The sequence below is a fragment of the Pristis pectinata genome, chromosome 2 (assembly GCF_009764475.1).
Source record: "Pristis pectinata isolate sPriPec2 chromosome 2, sPriPec2.1.pri, whole genome shotgun sequence".
NCBI classification, from domain to species: Eukaryota; Metazoa; Chordata; class Chondrichthyes; order Rhinopristiformes; family Pristidae; genus Pristis; species Pristis pectinata.
Window position 1 is genome coordinate 68,238,072 of NC_067406.1, and position 21,566 is coordinate 68,259,637.

The 21,566-nt window shown below is 42.4% G+C and overlaps 1 pseudogene; it reads left to right on the forward strand.

The window, feature by feature from the left end:
• Positions 1 to 21,089: 21,089 nt before the first annotated feature.
• Positions 21,090 to 21,186, forward strand: LOC127567586 (uncharacterized; annotated as a pseudogene).
• The last annotated feature ends 380 nt before the right edge of the window (positions 21,187 to 21,566 follow it).

Genomic DNA, 21,566 nt, shown 5'->3' on the forward strand with positions numbered 1-21,566 from the left:
GCCTTGCGGGGATCATGGGGTCACTGGTGTACATTTTCAGTGTCTGGTTACTCCTTTGGGACACCACGAGTGAAATACTGTTCGGTTGGTGCTGAGTTAAATGAAACACACAGCAAGACACACAACAAACGTCATATTTAAAAGAGAAATCAAATTTATCAGAGGAGTCTGTTCAAATCACTAAAGCTAACATGAAATACAAACAGAAAATTCTGGAAATATTGACTAGGTGACGTGAATCGAGTCAACCCATCTGGTCAATAAACATCAGGAGACAAAACAATTTATTTATAATGAATCTCAGGAAACCGAACATTTGATTAAAACTCCAGCAATGTTCCTTGATTAAAATCAGGTGGATTTCTTAAAAATAATGTATTGGCTGGAGGACAGATGCAAACAATGGCTGTAAGATCAGTTGCAGTGGCTCACCATAGTGTTGACTCCAACCATTCTGAATTGGAGTACTCATTTACTGGAGTACAAATTGTCACACTTTGCAACTCTTCCTGCACATGCAGTGCTCCTTGGTCTGCATTCAGATACAGGGAATACATCAACAACCAGGATTCTAAACACTAAGTTCCCAAACTCAGCCAAGCTGCTTTGGAGTAATGCCAAGTGGAAATAGGAACATGTCCCTGCCTCAGAAAGATTGAACTGGGGAGTAACACAGTAGATCCAATGAAGAAATTCAAGAGAAATACATTTCTTCCAAAAATATGGAACTTGAAACCACATTAGAATGATTGAGTTGAATACTTAGGAGGCATTTAAGGAGAAATTAGGTGAGTACATGAGAGAGAAGGGAGTCAATGGATATGTCAATAGGATGAGGAAGTAGTGTAGGAGAGGATCAAGGGAACAGCAGTGGAGGACAAGCAATTGGGCCAGAGGACCAATTATGTTGCCCTACACAACAAAAGAAAGAATATTTCAATCCATCCCTTCTGCCCTTCATTCATGCCAATCTCTGGGGCCCAAGACTTAAAACACCTGCCACAAACTCTCTGGCGTTGAATGTTTGGAACTGTGCAAAAGAAACTTCATTCAAAGAGAGGAAAATCTAACAAATGATTGCTGTAATGTTTAGACAGGAAGAGATGGCTAAAATGCATTTCAATTTGAACTAGAGAAAGTTGGTATTTTGGTTGTATGTTGCTTGCTTTAAATACAGCCTTGCAAGAAGGCAGTTAGGGCTGGATTGTGTATGCTCTGGCTGGCAATTCCACGTGGAGACTTGTAGCGGAGTCCAGTATTGCTGGTATCTCCCAGTATTACTCTGGGCAATTTGCTTCTGCGATCCTGAACTAGTTAGAACTGTTGTAGGATCAGGGGCCCTGTTTATTTGTATAGGGATTCCTAGCTTGGTGACTAGGACAAAAAAACTAAGTAGCGTGATTTATTCAACACACACAAAATGCTGGAGGAACTCAGAGAGCCTGAAGTTCAAATCCTACTTAGGATCCTGTAGGGTAGCTGTGGAAGTTAATTTAGATGCTGCCTGACCTGCTGAGTTCCTCCAGCATTTTGTGTGTTGCTCCAGATTCCAGCATCTGCAGAATCTCTTGTGTTTCTGTGATTTATTCAAGTCGTTTTATTTTGATATTTTAATTATTTTGTAGAGTTTTAACTTACTTAATTAATTTCTTCAAAATATATTTTAAAAATTATTTTTGCTCCAGACACAAAGCCTCAAGAATACTCAGTTTGAGGCTGACTTGCTACATCTTGTCAGATGACTCACGGGTGCAAAGAGTCAGTTTGATCAAACTAACATTTCTGATCTTGGTAACTGTGAGTGGAGACCATGGATAGAGAGTCCAGACAGTGGGCTGTATCTAATACAGCCTGGACCCTTGTAATGTTTGTCATGATACTAACTTCGCCATACTAGAGTCATACTAGAGAGAAGAAAGTTATTTAACCCATATCAGTGCTCTGAAAAAGCTGTCAAAATCAATCCATCACCTTACTCTTTCCCCACAGCTCTGAAAATGTTTTTTCAAGTATAATTGGTAATTGGTTTATTATTGTCACATGTACCAAGATACAGTGAAAAGCTTTGTTTTGCATGCCATTCAGAGAAATCATTTAAAAAAGTAAGTACATCGAGGTTGTACCAATGGGAAAACAAAGCAGAATGCAGAACATAGTGTTACAGTTACAGAGAAAGTGCAGTGCAGGTAGACAAGTAAGGTGCAAGGGCCATGATGTGGTAGATTGAGAGATCAAGAGGTCATCTTTATTATACAAGAATTCCGTTCAAGAGTCTTATAACAGCAGGACAGAAGCTGACCCTGAGCCTGCTGGTACATATTTTCAAGCTTTTATATCTTCTACCCAATGGAAGGGGGGGGGGGGGGGGAAGAGAGAATGACCAGGGTAAGAGGGGTCTTTAATTATTTTGGCTGCTTTCCTGAGGCAGTGGGAAGTGTAGACAGAGTCAGTGGAGGGAAGGCTGATTCTCATGATGGACTGGGCTGTGTTCACAACTCTCTGCAATTTCTTGCGGCCTAGGGCGGAATAGCTGCCGTACCAAACTGTGATGCATCTGGATAGGATGGTTTCTATGGTGCATCTATAAACATTAGTGAGGGTCAATGGGGACATGCGAAGTTCCTTAGCCTTCTGAGGAAGTAGAGGCACAGGTGTGCTTTCTTGGCCATAGCGTCTACGTGGTTAGATAGGACAAGCTAATGGTGATATTTACACCTAGGAGCTTGACCATCTCCACGTCAGCACCATTGAAACACCCCACTTCCTGAAGTCAATGCTTTGCTGACTTTGAGGGAGAGGTTGATGTCTAGACACCATGCCACTATGCTCTCTATCTCCTTCCTGTACTCCGTCTCATTGTTGTTTGAGATCCAGTCCACTACGGTGGTGTCATCTTCGAACTCGTAGATGGAGTTAGAGCAGAATTTGGCCACACAGTCATGAGTGTACAGGGAGTAAGGTAAGGTGCTGAGGACTCCCATCATATATCTAACTCACATTAATGATACTATGGAGTCTGCTTACACTACCTTTTGGCATTGTGTTCCCATATCACACTGTCTTGCTATTTTAATAAAAATTCCTTTTTCTAGATCAATTGCCAATTTATCTTCATTCAGTTTGATTTTACTCTTTGATTTGAGTAAGGTGTACTGTCTATACTTAGCAATCCACGTGATGTAGGTTTGAAACATTATATTGACTGTAAAATTGTCTTCCATGTCTGTCAAACCCTTTGCATATTAGTCATCTGTTTATTCGCTCCTTGTGCTTGTCATTTGACTTACATTTGCCCAATTGACACTGATCAAGTTTAATGCTATGTCCAAGTATCTAAGTACAGTTTAAATTACTCAGAGAAGATCTGACCTTATTGATATTACTCAGAGGAACGCATTCCTGAGAGTGCATTAAGAAGTAATAAATTGATTTTTATTTATGTTATTTTCTCTCTGCTGGAAGTAATTTCATCATTCAAGATTAATAATTTAAAAATTTTATTTTAGGAAACAGTGAAAATATGCTTCTAAGCCAATTGCAATTTGAATTTGAGAAGAAGAACCATTGTCTAATTATGTAACTACAGCACCAAATGAAATGATGTTGAAAGTCCATTGCCTTTAATTGAGTTTTCAGAAGAACAAAAGAAGGCTCTTCTTTTGCCTTTGGTGATACTCATTAGTGGATCGACCAAATGGCTGTAATACAAGCTTTCATCAGAGGTCAATTTTAGCACTGAGTGCCTTAACAAGTTTTATGTTTCTGAATCTCATTTACCTGCTCTAATTAATCATGAGTGGGCACCAGTGTCATGTTTAATCTCTAACAATTATTTCAACTGTATAATATAAATGCAGCATCATGTTGCATTGCCATTGAGACATCAGGATGATAAGGTAACGGAGACATTGTTTGATTGCTGGGATAGAGTCATTTGTTGAAGAAAACAAATGTATAATTTTCCATGTTCCTCTGACACTCTGTACTTTTTGTATCACCAAATCTACCCATTTCCAATGTGCTTCACAGTCCATGTTCCTCCTAGACTCTCAATGTATTTTCAAATCCATCAACATTGATGCATGTGCGGACATTCCATTGTAGGGAAACTGGGAATTAAGAGGTGGGCTACAATGGTTTCTCCTGCATTAACAAAATGGTTTATATATCACTTTTTACAAACATGGTGCACAGGAGTTAATGGAAGGGTCTGCAAAGGGAAACTTCCACCTGTGACTTCACACCATTTGAGAGATAGGTACTGCAAATTCAGGGATGAGAGTCCTTGGAGGAAGTCAGATTCTAGAACGCAGGAGATCATGTCCGAACACAGCACTTGATGTTAACAATGTTTTCTTTATTCTCCCATACGCACTGATACAGGTTTGTCAGGACCTTAGCTATTGCTTAATAAGGGCAAATGAACCCTTCAATGTTCTGAGATCTCTTTTTTGATAGTTTCCTCCCTTTCAAGAGTTTTGACAGGATCACCAGCAGACAACCCATTCCAAGGACAAGAATTGAGCTTCTAATCTGGCACCAGATCACCTCTATTTGGAAAGCAACAGTGCATAGCTGTCTACCGAGAAGCAATTACTCAGTACAATGAATGCTTCACAGACCACTAGTAAGGAGGAACAAGAATGGAAGTCTTTGGAATCCATAGCTAGTGCATCCAAAGCACTGAGAATACACATTTCAAAGTCACAAGTGGTATCCTTTGTGAATATGATAATAAGCTAGCCCTCTTTGTTTGCCTTAACTGATCAGGTTGACATAATTGATCCAATAAGCAACTTCCAGCTTGTTTTAGCTTCTGATTTATCCAGTCATATTCAGGTATTCATCTGTAATCCTTTCTACTCTTCCTCCTCATCTCATACTTTAGTGCATCCCTAGGTATCCACCCATTATTGATATCTAAAAATACAGTAACATTTTTCACATGTGGGTTGATGGCACTTAGGTCTACACCCCCATCATCTCTCTTGATCTCTGCACTGTATGTGAAGTGTTGGAGTGCTTAACTGACATCCTCTACTGGGTGAGCACAAATTTCCTCCAACTAAATACTAGCGATAAAGCTGTGGTTTCTAGTTCCCACTACAAGCTTCATTTCCTGGACACCAACATTACTATCCTTCCTGGTAAATGTCTGGGCTCCTCCCACCCTGTCTCTTGCAAGGACGCCTTCCCTTTTTCTCAATTTCTCTGTCTCTGCCGCATCTGTACCCATGATAAGGCTTTCCACTCCAGGACATCCGAGACGTCCAATTTCTTTTCTAACTGTGGCTCCCCCCCCCCACCCCACCCCCCCCCACTGTGGTTGAGAGAGCTCACACCCGTATCACTGCCACTTCCTGCATCTCTGCTCTCACCCCTACCCCTCCCAGACCTAAAAAGGATAAGGTCCCCCTTGTCTTCAAATTTCATCCAACCAGCTTACGTATCCAACACCATTCTCCGCCACTTCTGCCATCTCCAACAGGACCCCACCACCAAATATATCTTCCCCTTCCCACCCCTTTCTGCCTTTCTCAGGGACTGCTCTCTTTGCAACTCCCTAGTTCACTCCTCCCCCCCCACCCACTTGTCCCACTCCCCCCCCCCATGAACTTTCCACTGCCCCTGCCATAGGTGTAACACCTGCCCCTACACCACCTCCAACACCTCCATCCAGGGACACAAACAGTCCTTTCAGATGAGACAGAGATTCACCTGCATCTCCCTTAATATCATCTACTGCATTCGGTTCTCCAAGTGTGGCCTCCTCTACATTGGTGAGACCAAGTCCAGGCAAAATCCTGGTAAATCTTTTCTGCACTCTTTCTAGTCTAATAACATATTTCCTATAACAGGGTGACCAAAACTGTACACAATAGTCCAAGTGAGGCCTCACCAACATCTTACGTAACTGCATCATAACTTCCCAACTCCTATACGCAATGTCCCAACCAATAAAGGCCAGTGTGCCAAATGTCTTCTTCACTATCCTATCTACCTGTGACATCACTTTCAGTGAAATATGCACTTGCAGTACTAGGTCCCTCTGTTCCATAACACTCTCAGGGCCCCACCATTCACTGTAGAAATTCTACCCCGTTTTGATCTCCCAGTACCTCACATTTATCTGGAATGAAAGTCATTTGCCAATCCTCAACCCGCATACTTAGCTGATCAAGATCTCCCTGTAATTTTTCATAACCTTCTACACTGCCTACAACATCAGCTATTTTAGTATCATCCGCAAACTTACTAACCATGCCTTGTGCATTGACATTGAAATCGTTTATATAAATTACAAACAACAAAGGTCCCAGCACTGACCCCTGTGGCTGACTGTCCTGAATCAGACCCCATCTCCAAATGTTGGTAGATCCTGTCCCTCAGAATCCCATCCGGCAATTTACCCATCACTGATGTCAGACTCACCAGCCTATAGTTTCCTGGCTTGTTTTTGCTACCCTTTTTAAACAATGGTCCCACATTAGCCACTCTCCAGTCCTCTGGAACCTCACCTGTGGCCAGAGGTGAAGCAAAGATCTATGCAAGGGCTTCACAATTTCTTCTCTAGCTTCCCACAAGGTCCGAGAATGCGCCTGGTCTATATAAATGACTCGGATAAGAATGCACAAGGCATGATTAGTAAGTTTGCAGATGATACTAAGATAGGTGGACAATGAAGTTATCAAAAATTACAGGGGGATCTTGATCAGTTGGGTAAGTGGACCAAGGATTGGCAACTGGCTTTCAATTCAGATAAGTGTGAGGTGTTGCATTTTGGGAAATCAAACCAGGTTAGGACTTACACAGTGAATGGTAGGGCCCTAGAGAGTGTTGTGAAACAGAGGGACCTAGCAGTACAAATATATAGTTTGCTGAAAGAGGCATCACAGTGACAGAGAATTGCTAAAAAGCTGAGGTTAGCAATAAGCATCCTGGGCCTGAACAGTGAATATCCATCACACACCCCTCTTGCTAAGCAAAGATTTCTAGCCCAGCTAGTCCTTGCTGAAAGTAATTTTGCGATCAGTCTCCTTCCAGGATTCCACTTGGGAGCAGACTCTCATTCCACCAATTGTTTCAGTAAGCTACCAGTACTAGAGGAGCTTTTCTTTGATCGCGTCCTCAAGGGGCTCATGGATTACCTCCCGATAGAAGGGTTCTTGTGTCATCATGAATTATCTGAGTATTCACTTCCTTAATCTCAGCTGCACATATCTCTAAACTTTAGAAGAGTTTTAATCATCATTCATTTCATAAATGCATAACAACACAAACATGATTATGATATGATATGACATCTTTATTAGTCACAGGTACATCAAAACACATAGTAAAAAACATCTTTTGCATAGAGTGTTCTGGGGGGTAGCCCGCAAGTGTCGCCATGCTTCCAGTGCCAACATAGCATGCCCACAACTTCCTAACCCATTTTAGTCCATCTTTAATGTTTCTTCTTCTTCATCATCATAAACAGTCTTGCTTGTTTCAACTTTGAAATAATTCAAGCTTTGCTCAGTGTCCTTGTGTATCATTACTTCATCTTGTCAGCTGGTGATGCCTTATGTTAAAATGAAGGTAGTCCATTCCTATTCACATGATTTTTCATATTTTCCTTGGACATTACACAAGATTTATTTTATTTGAATTTTCTGGAAATAGGTCCTGTCAGCAAAACCACTGATTCTTGTTTCATTAGGTTGTGTATTGCTATCTTCTTCTGCCTAAAGATTTGTAACCTTGTGTTTTAGTTGAGGAGAAGTAAAACTCATTAGTTATATCACTTGACAGTATAAATCTGAGGAAAAACAGTTATAGACTTCTCTTGTATGTGTACTGATGTAAGGAGGGGTATAATCCTTCTGTTGTGGATTCTGGTTGGACATCCCATTCCAGATGACCAGAATAAAGCTTCAGAGTGTGTAGGTTAAGTTCAAGTTCCTCCCATTGGAGTGAAAACTCAACTGGGTGCCGTGTTGAGACATTCTGATCCCAACCAGACAATTCACATAAGTTTCTTCCCATTTTGGTGATTCTTGATTCTAAATATATATGTCTAGGTCTCCCCCCTTTACCTTATTTGGGACTGGGCCTGATTTGGAGGAAGTGATTCATCTTCCTAACTTTCTGTTTCGCTAGAAAACTTTAACTGCGCAAAGATTGTCCACTCTGTTCTGTCAGACAATGGAATTTTATCAACTGAGTATGCAGATTGTTCTTGTAACATTAAGTATAACATAAATGGTAGTATCGGTAGGCTTAGTGATCCTACTTGTTGCATTGTAGGAGTACCACATACACAATATACACCTACACCTAAATAGTACCAAAATACATCTAAATAATTCTACTTTGTGACAATATAATGCTTTGGAGGCCTGAGAGGCCTTGGGGTCATATCATTATTTTTGAAGAAGTTGTAACAGAATGGGCAAAAGGATTATCAGGAGTATAGCATTCCCTAGGAGTAGCCATCTTTCTTCTTCTGGTAAGTCTTTTACGATAGTAAAGGATAAAACACATGATATAGTAAGACATGTCGGTTTGAATATAAATGTCAAAGGGGTAAACCATGAGGGTATGACGCCATCATTAGCAGTGAACAATATATTAACAAAGTACAATATATAAAGTCTTAAGAACCATATTATATAGAAGGTTACCCATGTCAAAAAATATACATGTAGTACCCAAATGGGTCAGTAGAAAATACTTGTCAACTCATCTTTTCTTGAAATTGTGTTGTTAGATCGATTCTCCACGATAGATACATCAAGACCCACCTCAAGATGAGTCGAGAAACATGCCTATCCGAAGGCAATAATGGTGATCAGGATTAGGGAAAGCAGAGGAAGAGGATGACACGGTAAGGGTGGTCCCTGCTCTTCATTCTTCCAAGGTTGAGGATGAACCTGAGGAACAGGCAGAAGGCGAGGATGTAAGCCAAAACAGACATATGGGAGATAATCCATTGTACCGCAGGAGATATATTGGATTTAGCAGAGTTGGAGGAGCTGCCGCAATCATATAATAAACAGAAGTCATCCAGCTTCACTCCTTCACTGCTTCAGTACTTCAACAGTCGGAGCACTATAAACAATAATCTCAGTGGCTACAGGGTTAAATATTGGGAAACTCCAATCTCTAAACTAATTACCCTCAATTCCTCGATCTTTCAAATATGTATCTATCTCCACCTTAAGTACATCTAATGATCTAGCCTCCACCACCCTGTGGGGCAGAGAATTCCAGAGACCCACTGCCCTCAGAGAAGAAATTTCTATGCTCCTCTGTTTTAAATGACCAGCCCATTATTTTGCAGCAATGTCCCTTGTTTGTGACTTTCCCACTGGTGAAACATATCAACGGCCACCACGTCAAGCCTCCTTTGGGTTTTATCTGTTTTGAATAAGATGCCCCTAATTCCTCCAAACTCCAAGGAATACCGACCATCATTGGAGACACCCAGGACAAGCCCTTCCCGGCACAACACCAGATTGTGATCCTCTCGGGTAAATCCCTTCCTTAAGTTACATATGTTGCCCTCGAACCCCACTGCACTAACCCTCTTCTATCACTACCCATCCCACCAACCCCACCCAATGGCTCGCCGTCACCCAAGCCTGCTGATCTTCCCCTCCCTTCCTTATCACAGCAGGTCCCAAATGTCCTTCCTCACACCCCCAACCACCCATCAAGACAGACTCTAGCTATCTCTTACCTGCACCTTGACCATCCTTCACAGAGACTTAATTGCTCGCCACCACCCCCTCCCACTCCACCCCTTCCCTGCTCCAAACCCCTACCACCAGATCCTCCAACGTGGTCACAGAATCACATAGCATGGGAGACCTCCCAGCCCACTAAGACCACATCGACCATCAACGATCCCTTTCCGCTAAGCCTACATTGATCTCATTTTATTCTCCCCACGTTCCCATCGACTCCCAGATTCCACTATTCAAGTGCACACTAGGAACAATTAGCAGCACCCAATTAACCTATCAACCTGCACGTCTTTGGGATGTGGGAGAAAACCTGAGCTTCCAGAGGAAAACCATGTGGTCACAAGGAAAAATATGCAAACTCCACACTGACAGCACCCGAAGTCAGGATTGAACCCGGGTCTCTAGAGCTGTGAGGCATTGGCTCTACTTTTATTTATTTAAAAAAATTTTTTCATAAAAATTTATGCAGGAAATACAATACAAACAGTACATCTTTCTTTACATTCATAGTATCATCAAAACAATGCATTCTGTGCACAAAGCACAACTTCCACTCATGTGGCCTCTTTGTGGCCACCCATCAAGTGCTTGCAGGGCTGTTACACAACAGCCAGCCTGACAGTGTATGATGGTGGCAGGACTCTCGACTGCAGCCCTTCCCCACAAAGCACCAAGCTTCAGTACGTCCCTTGGCATATACTCCTGCAGCTTCAAATGCACCAGTCGGCAGCATTCCCTTATGGATATTGCCTTGCACCGGAAGACCAACAAGTTTCGGGCAGATTAGAATGCGTCCTTCACCGAGCTGATGATCATCCAGCAGCACTTGATGTTTGTCTCGGTATGCATCCCTAGGAACAGCCCGTAGATCAGGGAGTCCTCTGTTATGCTGCTGCTTTCAACTGACTCTGCCACTGTGCCACCCACCCCAATTCTAATCATAACAGTCCAATCTCCCCCTTCACACACAACACTGTCAGTATGACTTGTCACAGCTTCCGGAATAGAGTACTGGGCAGCACACATCAGTTGAAGCAGACCTGCAAGGCCTGTTAGGTCTCAGCTGTGACTGGTCTGCAGGGGGGAGCCAACTACCAAAGAGACCCGCTGCTACACCCACTCAGTATCTCGGCTGCAGTCTGACAACGATGGATCGTTAGAGTCATTGCTGAGTGCACCTTGCAGCTTCTGACACCTGGCAAACAGGGTAGAGGATGTGGCAAACCACATGTGTTGGGGTTTTGTGCAAGACGTTTTAATGCACACAATCAATGGAAGAGCGAGTGGCAACTCCAGGCTTAGCAGTAGCTCCTCACAGGGGAGCTTGCTGTGCCTGTCGAAACACTCTAAGTGGTCAGACTGCCACTGTAAAAGCTTTAGCTGGAAACCTAATGTCATTCTTCATGTCTTCTGACCAGCACACTTGGTTGAAGATGCATGATTAGCGGCTTCAGCAATGTCATCGCTGGATGTACTCTGGGTGGGGTCATCAACATCCAAGATAAATGGTAGCACAACTGTTAACTGAGCCACTCAGGTCCTGAAGGACATAACTGCTAACTAGGTCTGCGGCATGTAGTGAGTGACCAACTGCAAGACCTTATCCTCTTTCCTACAACCATCAGGTTCTCGAACCAACCTGCACAACCCTAATCCTACCTCAGCAACAGAACATTATGGACCACCTCTGTGCACTACTGTGGACTTTGTTTCTGATCGTGGTTTTTTTTTTTGCACTAATGTCTTGTCTTTTTTCTTCACTTTCTTGTATGACTTATGTTCTGTGTACAGTCTGAATGTGTGTGCCTGTGATGCTGCTGAAAGCAAGTTTTTTTTTACTGTACCTGTACCTCACCGTACTTGTGCATATGACAATAAATTCAACTCCATCTCCCTTTCCTCCTGAGAATTGGTAGCTGAAAACTGGACATCTATGAGGCCCTGTGGACCATCAGCAGCAGTAGAAATGCAACCTACTGCAATCTGTAACCTCATTGCCTGGCGTATCACTCATTCTGCTATTATGATCAAGTCAGGGGTTCAACCCTGGTTCAATGACGAGTGCAGAAGGGCACGCTAGGGGCAGGCCAGGTGTACCTGAAACTGATGCGGTGCCAGTTTAGTGAAGCTGCAACATGGGACAACATGCTAATGAGTAAAAGCAGCATGCTGTGGACAGAATTAAGTAATTCAGCTTGTTTTGAGATCTGTTCAGTCTTACCACATCTAGTTGTGAATGGTGGTGCACAGTTAAACAGCTAATGGGATGAAGAGATTCCAGGAACATCCCCATCCTCAAAGATAACAGAACCCAGAATGTGAGTGCGAAAGGCAAGGCTAATGCATTTGTATCCACGTTCAACTAGAAATTCCAGATAGATGATCAATCACTGTGTCCTCCTGAGATTTGCACTATCACAGAAGCCAGTCTCCAGCCAATCTATTCACTCCACATAATATCAAGAAATAGCTGGCAGTGCTGAATATAACAAGGGCAAAAGGATCAGACAACACCTTAGCTGTAGTACCAAAGACCTGCACTTCAGAATTATATTTAAACAAAAATGACTACAAAGCAAATGAGGAGGTCCTGTAGTCATGAATATAAACTTACAAATATATATTTATGTATTTCAAATCATTCTCATGTTACTAAAGCTTGAAACCGATAATGAGAACAATAGTTGCTCGATATGCTTATGGTTGTAACCAGATCATTAGAATGACCTCATTTGACAGAAAATGTACTATTAAAGCCAACACTTTTGCATCTTTTCCTAGCACCTCCACGAGTTGGAAAAGCCTGTGGCAATTTCCCATTTATTTCAGTAAACAAAGAGGAAATTGCAGTTGAAATTTTTATTGCCTTATATGGAAGTTGATTGCTTTAGCTTCTCTCTGTGACAGAGACTGCTTTGCGTGACTGTTTGGCCTTTGTGGAAGAATAATTTTTGCTTTCTATTCACATAAGCCAGTGCAGTATTTCCATTTCTTCTTTCAACAAAATAAGCTCTTCCTCTCTTCCTCTGCCAGTTCCTCTCTTCCTCCTGTCAATCTCTCTTAACCCACTGACTCCAAAACAAACTCTACAGCAGTCTTCTCACTTGCTTGTCTTCCCACCTTTTGAACTCTGCCTTCATAATATGGGTAAATGATGCTTGGTCTGTTCGAACAGGCTTTATAACTAGAGATGCAATATTTGTTCCCTGTTAAAAACGTTCAATCTTTTTAAGTTCACACATGGAAAGCATGTTGCTGCTTTGATATTTTGTATTTATCACAGGTAGGCCAACAGATGGACATATTATGGGTTGTAATGTGTGGTGTATTAAATCTTCTAATTGATGGAAATCACTGCCCAGTCAACTTGATATAATCTATTCAGTTGGTAGCTGATTAGCACTCTTTAATAATTAAATATGTTAAATTATATTAAAAATAAATCATTGCACTCTGAATATTATCAGTGATCAGCTTTACATGTGTTACCTTGTGCCAGTGTATTAATGCACCAATTAATACACCACTCAGCTTTATGACAAACATGACTATTTCTAGTTACATTTCCTTTATTCATGCCTTTGATATCTTTAATAACAAAGGCAAGGTAACAATACTATTGTCCTTGCTTTCACCTGAGCACAGTGCAAACTTATTGAATCAAGAAGATCCATATCAAATTGCTAAATTGTGCAAAGCAGTTAGAAGTCCAATGTCACAAATCTCTACCCTCCTTTCCCTTGCTATTGGGAAATAAGTTTTGCATGGAATCAAGGGAGCAAAATATGAGGGGCTACTTGTGAAGATACAGAATACATACATATCCTCTTGGGTTTACTGCGGACAAGGTTAGCAGTGGGGAAAACAGGAGGTGCCTCACTCATTCTAATATGCTGCCTGACCCGCTGAAGTCCATCAGCTTCGTGTGTGTTGCCATAGATTTCCCGCATCTGCAACCTCTTGTGTCTCCACTATAATATGGCTGCAAATTGCTCAATTACTTTCAGAATATGGATGCAACAAAGTGATAGGTAACAACACACGATCATTCCAGTTCAATTTGCTGTTAAAGTCCAACAATATTGCAGGCAAAGTGATGGAAATTAGGTTAGGACCTAGAGTTGTTGGATCATTGTGGTCTCTGAAAGTGTTAGTGCTTATATGGGACACAGGATCTGACAATTCCAATCACTGCTGGCTATGTAGGAAGATAATGATATTGGCTCCTGCCCAGTGTATACAGATGAGGTGGCCCCAATGCTGGGAATCACTTGTGCAGAACACCAGACCTTTCTTTGTATGTGGTTTTATTTAATTCATATTTCTTATATATTTTATTGAAATGTAAATTGTTTACCTTCTGTTATCCTTTTTATACCTTTTGTTTGTTTGTTTGCTCTGAAGTATTTACTACTATTTTCTGAAGTATTCTCTGAAGTATTTACTACTATTTTCTGAAGTATTCTCTGAAGTATTTATCACTATTTTATACTACTATATTTTATACTACTGTATTACTACTAATTCCAAAGTATTCTCTGAATTATCTACTACTATTTTCCACTGTTCGTGCATATTAGGAGATATGAAACAAAAAAAAAGTCATTTTGTTCACGAAAACCACAAACCACATACTACGCATTTATAATGGATTCAGTCCCTTGATTAAGCATTACAGGGAAATTTTTACTAAGCTTCTCCCATATCAGGCTGGGCTGTTAGCTTTAAGTTTCAGCTGGACTGAGTTTGCAGTGGTGCATCTGAATTAGTTCCTGGGTTCAAGGTCTACAGCAAAGTGAGTGCACTGTTTTGTCTGTCCCTTTGGGAGTGCTGCATTATTGGAGGTGCCAATTTTCTTTACTGTCCCTCAGTAGATGAATATGAAAGGTCCAAAGGCAGTATTTGGAAAAAAAACACAAGAGCGTTTTTATAGTGGAGACACAAGAGAGTGCAGATGCTGGAAATCTAGGGGAACCCACACAAAGCTGGCAGAACTCAGCAGGTCAGGCAGCATCTATGGAGGGAAATGGACAGTCGACATTTGGGGTCAGTACCCTTCCAGCTTTTTGTGTGTTGTTGAGCATTTTTATAATGTCCTAGTCAATGCTCTTGCTTCAACACTAACAAAAGCACATTATCTGATCACTTATTCATTGCAATCTGAAGGAACTGGCTTACTTTTCACCTACCGATTAATTCAAAGGTAGTCTATTGATTATGAGGTATTTTGAAACCTGAAAAGTCTGTTAATGCTCCATTAGTCCTTCAAGAAGCCAAGAATGCAAGACTTCCTGAAGATGCCCCTAGCTCTGTCCTTTACTACTCCACTGGCCTTGTTCGGGGTTGATGGACTTCAAATAAGCTGAATTAAAAGTGCAAAGTGATGCTGGTATTTCTCAGATTCATTAACATCTGATAGAACAAACGGCCTGTTCCTGTTCCATGTGCTGAACCAAAGACTCAAGTCTGCATCGTGCAATATCTATTTATCAAAATTTTGATTGTAAACAGTAAATGAGACTTCTCACAAGTACTTACATGACAATTTATTGTGTGTTTGATAGCTCTTGGGATTCTGTGAATTTCAGCCAAGTTGTACATTGATGCATCTTGTTATTGACGTAAGCTGAAAACCTTCATCCAGCAAACAAATCTGGTTTTCACTCGCAAGTTTGGCCGAATTGAGCTTCCTCAGGAGTAAGGAGGGGATTAATGTGTGATACGCAAGGACATGAGAAATAGAAGCAGGAGAAGGCCACTTGGCTCCTGTGCATGTTCCCCCATTTGGTAATACCAAAGCTGCACCACTTCCCTGCACTAAACCATATCCATTTTTTCCCTTGATATCTAAAAAAACCTATAAATCTCTCTAGTGTCATACAAATTAGAAAGGTCTCAGGTTTTATCTTTGGTCCTGTTCGGTTTTTTAGCTGATCCCAGCCGAGGTAGTGGTAGGAATATAGGAGGGAAATTCAAGTTTCCAGGAAAGAGAAGAAGGAATTCATCCAGGGATCCTGCTCTTGCTCATAGTCAAATAGGAGACCCAACAGCATCTTTGGAGCCATAACTTAGCAAAGATCAGGATTCCCAGCAGGTGAACTGGGAGCACCAACACAAAAATTCTCTCAAACAATTCATTTTCTCTTAAATGTCTGCAGTTAACAAAGTGAAATACTTTGGTTTCAAGTTACTGCCACTTTGAGTGCAGTTTTCCAAGCACATAATAACAAAATGAGATGGGCTGTTAGCAACTCTGCAGCTCTGGCAACTATTAACTTGCATCCACCTTAGCAAGAAACAATGTGATGTCTATATTTGTGGTTCACATAGTTGGACCTTCTCTGAAATGTGCCATATGCTCTGTCCCAGTTGCATCCATGGAGCTGTGCAAGGACTGCTTTGTCAGTGATTGTTATAGTCACAGTGAATATAACCTTCTCCATGGGGAGCTTCTCCAGGGTAAAGCAGGAGATATCTACAAAGTGATGCAGAATATCTTTAACTGTTTCATAATGGAGGTCATATACACCCCCTGTTTCAGGGGAGCCGAGTGCATGTGGTTCTCTGTTTCAGAAGAGCTGCAGGCAGAGCAACATGTGGCTTTACTAGGACTGACAACTTTCCAATTTCACAGGGTACCCCTGAGACATACAGTAGTTATCATTTGAGGGCACCAAGATCTGTCATAAACAGGAAGGGGTTTTGTTCTCTGAATGTCCATTAGGTTTATGACCATACACTAGAAAATCCATGAAATCCTGTTGGCAGTCATAATGTATATATTTTGCAGCAGTGTGGTGGGCCATTGATAATTGATCCTCCACAACAAATCAATAAGTGATAACTGTGTGACAAGACAATCCATTGAGCCCATACCCCTTGACTCCCTGGTGCACAACCAAATCCATGTGGCTATCATGCCTACATTGCAAACTATGGTGCCAAATAGAATGTGATGGTGCAGACCATTTATGGTCTAAAGCATAGGGCCTGAACTCAATACCATATCAAAACTCATTTTTATATGTATGTTGTACCACCCTTCTCTTTTGAGGATTCAGGCCTTACCACCAACTGTATGAGGAGCATCCATCAAAGAGGAGGCAAGGGATGGTAAGAGTGGGAAGACTATCCATGACCAGCTAATCTGCCCATATTGCCAATTACCACAAAGCCAATTCCCCATTCACCAACACCTCATTCCCCATTCCAATTCCCCTTTCACACTCCTTGTTGTCATCCCTCTGTTGCCATGTCCATGACTACAATCCAAAATAAAAGCCACACCAAGTAAACATTCCAGACCAAAGTAAATATATACATCAAAGCATTTCAAATATCACACAAGCACTAATTACTGATCCTCTGTATTCCTTTACTGATTGTTTTCAGCATGGCTTTGTTTACCCTAGTGCTTGTGTACAGTGCCGTTCCAGCGGCTGCAGTATGGCAGGTGGTAAGCTGCTGCCTTGTGGTGGTGGAGATCTTACGTTGTTCTGCAGGGCTGCCTCAAGCAGTTTTGAGCAGAGGAGGCACAGTTTCAGACTGAACTATCTCAGCATTAGCAGCAGCAATCTGGGTTAACTGATGGACGGGCAACAGCAAGAACATGAATGCTGCCAGCTGGGAACTTTTTCAATGAACTGATCCTGATGCAACAGGCTGCAGGCTTCTAATGAACCCAGGGCACTCAAGGTCAGATAAGTACATGAAGGCCCGTGATCAACTTTGTAGCAAACTCCCAGAGGCCCAATGACTTTCAGTTGTCAGACCTGGAGTGTTCCCAGGGGAGCACAGCAGTAATTCTGCAGTCGTCATTGGCAAGACCATCACTTATTGTTCTTGATAATTTCCTCTGAGGATATAGTGATGAGCAGCTTTTTGAATCACCGAGTTTGCATGTTCTCCTTGTGAACACATGGGTTTTGTCTGGGTGCTCCAGTTTCTTCCCATATCCCAAAAACATAAGGGTTGGTAGGTTAATTGGCCACCATAAATTGCCCTGAGTGTGTAGACAAGTGGTAGAATCCGGAAGGAGTTGATGGGAATGTGGGAGGAATATAATAGGCTTAGGGTAGGATTAGTGTAAAGTTGGTGCTCGATGGTCAGCACAGACACAGTGGGCCAAAGGGCCTCTGTGTTGTATCTCTATGACTATGGATGGTGCTGTTGAAGTAACCTTGGCAAATTGATAGATCAACTGCAGCCACATTGAGAATGTTAAAGGTTGTAAATTGACTGGCAATGAAGCAGACTGCTTTGTTCTGAATGACGTTGTGTCTGTTCAAGGAACACATACATGTTGACAAAGCTGAAGCCAAGTTGCAGGCCATTCTGGGTCTGCTTAAATCATTTTACAACATGCAGTAGGTTGGATCATAATATTTTGATATGCAGAATCTTCTGAAGCCAAGAGTGTGCCAGATTTTCAATAGTAGTTTATGGTTTTAATGTGTGCCTCATAGATCTCAACAGAATGAGTAACAAACTGATTAAGTGTTTGGCATGAACCTCAGCAAATATGCAACAGGTTATAGAACAGAATATTACAGCACAGTACAGGCCCTTTGGCCCACGATATTGTGCCAACGTTTCATCCTGCTCTGAGATATTCCCTCCCACATAGCCCTCCATTTTTCTACCATTCATATGGCTATCTAAGAGTCTCTTGAACGTCCGTAATGTATCTGCCTGCACCACCTCTGCCAGCAATGTGTTCCATGCACCCACCACTCTGTGTAAAAAAACTTGCCTCTGACATCCCCCCCATACCTTCCTCCAATCACCTTAAAATTATGGCCCTTCCTTTGAGCCATTTTCACCTTGGGAAAAAGTCTCTGACTGTCCACTCAGTCTATGTCTCTTATCATCTTGTAGACCTCTATCAAGTCACCTCTCATCCTCCTTCTCTACAAAGAGAAAAGCCCTAGCTCGCTCAACCTATCCTCATAAGTCATGCTGTCCAATCCAGGCAGCATCCTGGTAAATCTCCTCTGCACCCTCTCTAAGGCTTCCACATCCTTCCTATAATGAGGCAACCAGAACTGAACACAATACTCCAAGTGTGGTCTAACCAGAGTTTCATAGAGCTGCAACATTACCTGGCAGCTCTTGAACTCAGTACCCCGACTAATGAAGGCCAACACACCGTATGCCTTCTTAACAACCCTATCAACCTGCATGACAACCTTGAGGGATCTATGGATGTGGACCCCAAGATCCCTCTGTTCCTCCACACTGCTAAGAGCCCTGCTATTAACCTTGTATTCTGCCTTCAAATTCGATCTCCCGAAGTGTATCACTTCATACTTTTCCAGGTTGAACTCCATCTGCCACTTCTCAGCCCAGATCTGCATCCTATCAATGTCCTGTTGGAACCTACAGCAATCTTCTACACTATCCACAACACCACCAACCTTTGTGTCATCAGCAAACTTACTAACCCATTCTTCCACATCCTCATCCAAGTCATTTATAAAAATCACAAAGAGCAGGGGTCGAAGAACAGATCCCTGCAGAACACCACTGGTCACCGACCTCCAGGCAGAATATGCTCCATTTACAACCACCCTCTGACTTCTATGAGTGAACCAATTCTGAATCCACACAGTCAAGTTTCCCTGGATCCCATGCCTCCTGACTTTCTGAATGAGCCTTCCATGAGGAACTTTATCAAATGCCTTACTGAAATCCATGTACACCACATCCACTGCTCTACCTTCATCAATTTGCTTTGTCACATCCTCAAAGAATTCAATCATGCTTGTGAGATATGACCTGCCCCTCAGAAAGCTATGCTGACTGTCCCTAATCAGCATATGCTTCTCCAAATGCCCATAAATCCTGTCTCTAAGAATCTTCTCCGTAATTTGCCCACCACTGAAGTAAGAGTCACTGGCCTGTAATTCGCAGGGTTGTCCCTACTCCCTTTCTTGAACAAAGGAACAACATTTGCCACCCTCCAATCACCTGGCACTACTCCTGTGGACAGTGAGGACGCAAATACCATCGCCAAAGGCACAGCAATCTCTTTCCTTGCTTCCCATAACCTTAAATATATCCCACTCAGCCCCAGTGACTTATCTATCCTAATGTTTTTCAAACGTTCCAGCACATCCTCTTTCCTCACGTCGACATGCCCTGGCGTTTCAACCTTTTGTACGCCATCCTCACAAACGTCAAGGTCTCTCTCACTGGTGAATACTGAAGCAAAGTATTCATAAAGGACCTCCCCCACCTCTTCTGACTCCAGGCACATGTTTCCTCTCTTAACCTTGATTGGTCCTATCCTCACTCCAGTCATCCTCCTATTCTCCACATATGTATAGAACACCTTGGGGTGTTCCTTAATCTTACTCACCAAGGACTTCTCATGTCCCCTTCTGGCTCCTAAGTCCATTCTTAAGCTCCCTTCTGGCTATCTTGTAACTCTCCAGGGCACTGTCTGATCCTTGCTTTCTAAACCTTAGGTAAGCTTCTTTCTTCCTTTTGACGAGATGTTGTATATCTCTTGTCAACCATGGTTCCTTCACTCTACCATCCTTACCCTGGCTCAATGGGACAAACTTATCCAGAATCCCATGCAAGTACTCCCTAAACAACCTCCACATTTCCATTGTGCACTTCCCCAAGAACATCTGTTCCCAATTTACACTCCCAAGTTCCTGCCTAATAGCATCATAATTCCCCCTCCCCCAATTAAATACTTTCCCGTATCATCTGCTCCTATCCCTCTCCAAGGCTATGGTAAAGGTCAAGGAGTTATGGTCACTGTCTCCAAAATGCTCTCCTACCAAGAGATCTGAAAACTGATCAGGTTCATTGCCTAGTATCAGGTCCAGTATGGCCTCTCCTCTAGTCGGCTTGTCCACATACTGTGTCAGGAATCCTTCCTGGACACACCTAACAAACTCTGCCCCATCTATCCCCTTTACACTAAGGAGGTGCCAATCGATATGAGGGAAGTTGAAATCACCCATGACAACAATGTTATTATTTTTGCACTTCTCCAAAATCTGCCTCCCGATCTGCTCCTCAGTGTCTCTGCTGTTATTGGAGGGGTCTGTAGAATACTCCCAATAGAGTGATCGCTCCCTTCCTGTTTCCGACTTCCACCCACACTGACTCAGTGGACAATCCCTCCAGGACATCCTCCCTTTCTACAGCTGTGACACTGTCCCTGATCAGCAAAGCCACTCCCCCACCTCTTTTACCTGTCTCTGTCCCTTTTGAAACATCTAAACCCTGGAATATCTAGCAGCCATTCCTGCCCTTGCAACAGCCAAGACTCTGTAATGGCCACAACATCATAGGTCCACGCTCTAAGGTCATCACCCTGTAAAAGGTAACTGGAAATCGGCAGCGCATATACTAAAATTGGAACGATACAGAGAAGATTAGCATGGCCCCGGTGCATCAAATGTGTGATTTGCACCCAGAACATCGAAAAAAGTATCGACAATTGTCAGATGAAGAGTGGCAGAAGACAAAAGAGAGTAGTTGGAGGGATATTGCATGTAGAAGAGGGATTGAGTTATGTACTGAGGGTGCACCCAGAGGCTGGGAGGTGTTAAAGGCCGAGTGTGAACGGTATGACAAACAAGCAAAGAAGTGCAGAGATAATGAAGCCCAGGCACAGCGCCAATTAACTATAAAAAATGGCCAAAGGTAATAAGACTGATAATGACCCTGGGGACCCATTGACAGGCATGATGACTCAATTCTTGCAGAATGATGAGGATGAGGAATTGGAAGATTCCTTGTGGGTGAGACCACCCCTGTATGCCCCCCCATGGATCCCAGGCTCTGCCACCGCAGGAACTGGCACAAGCACCC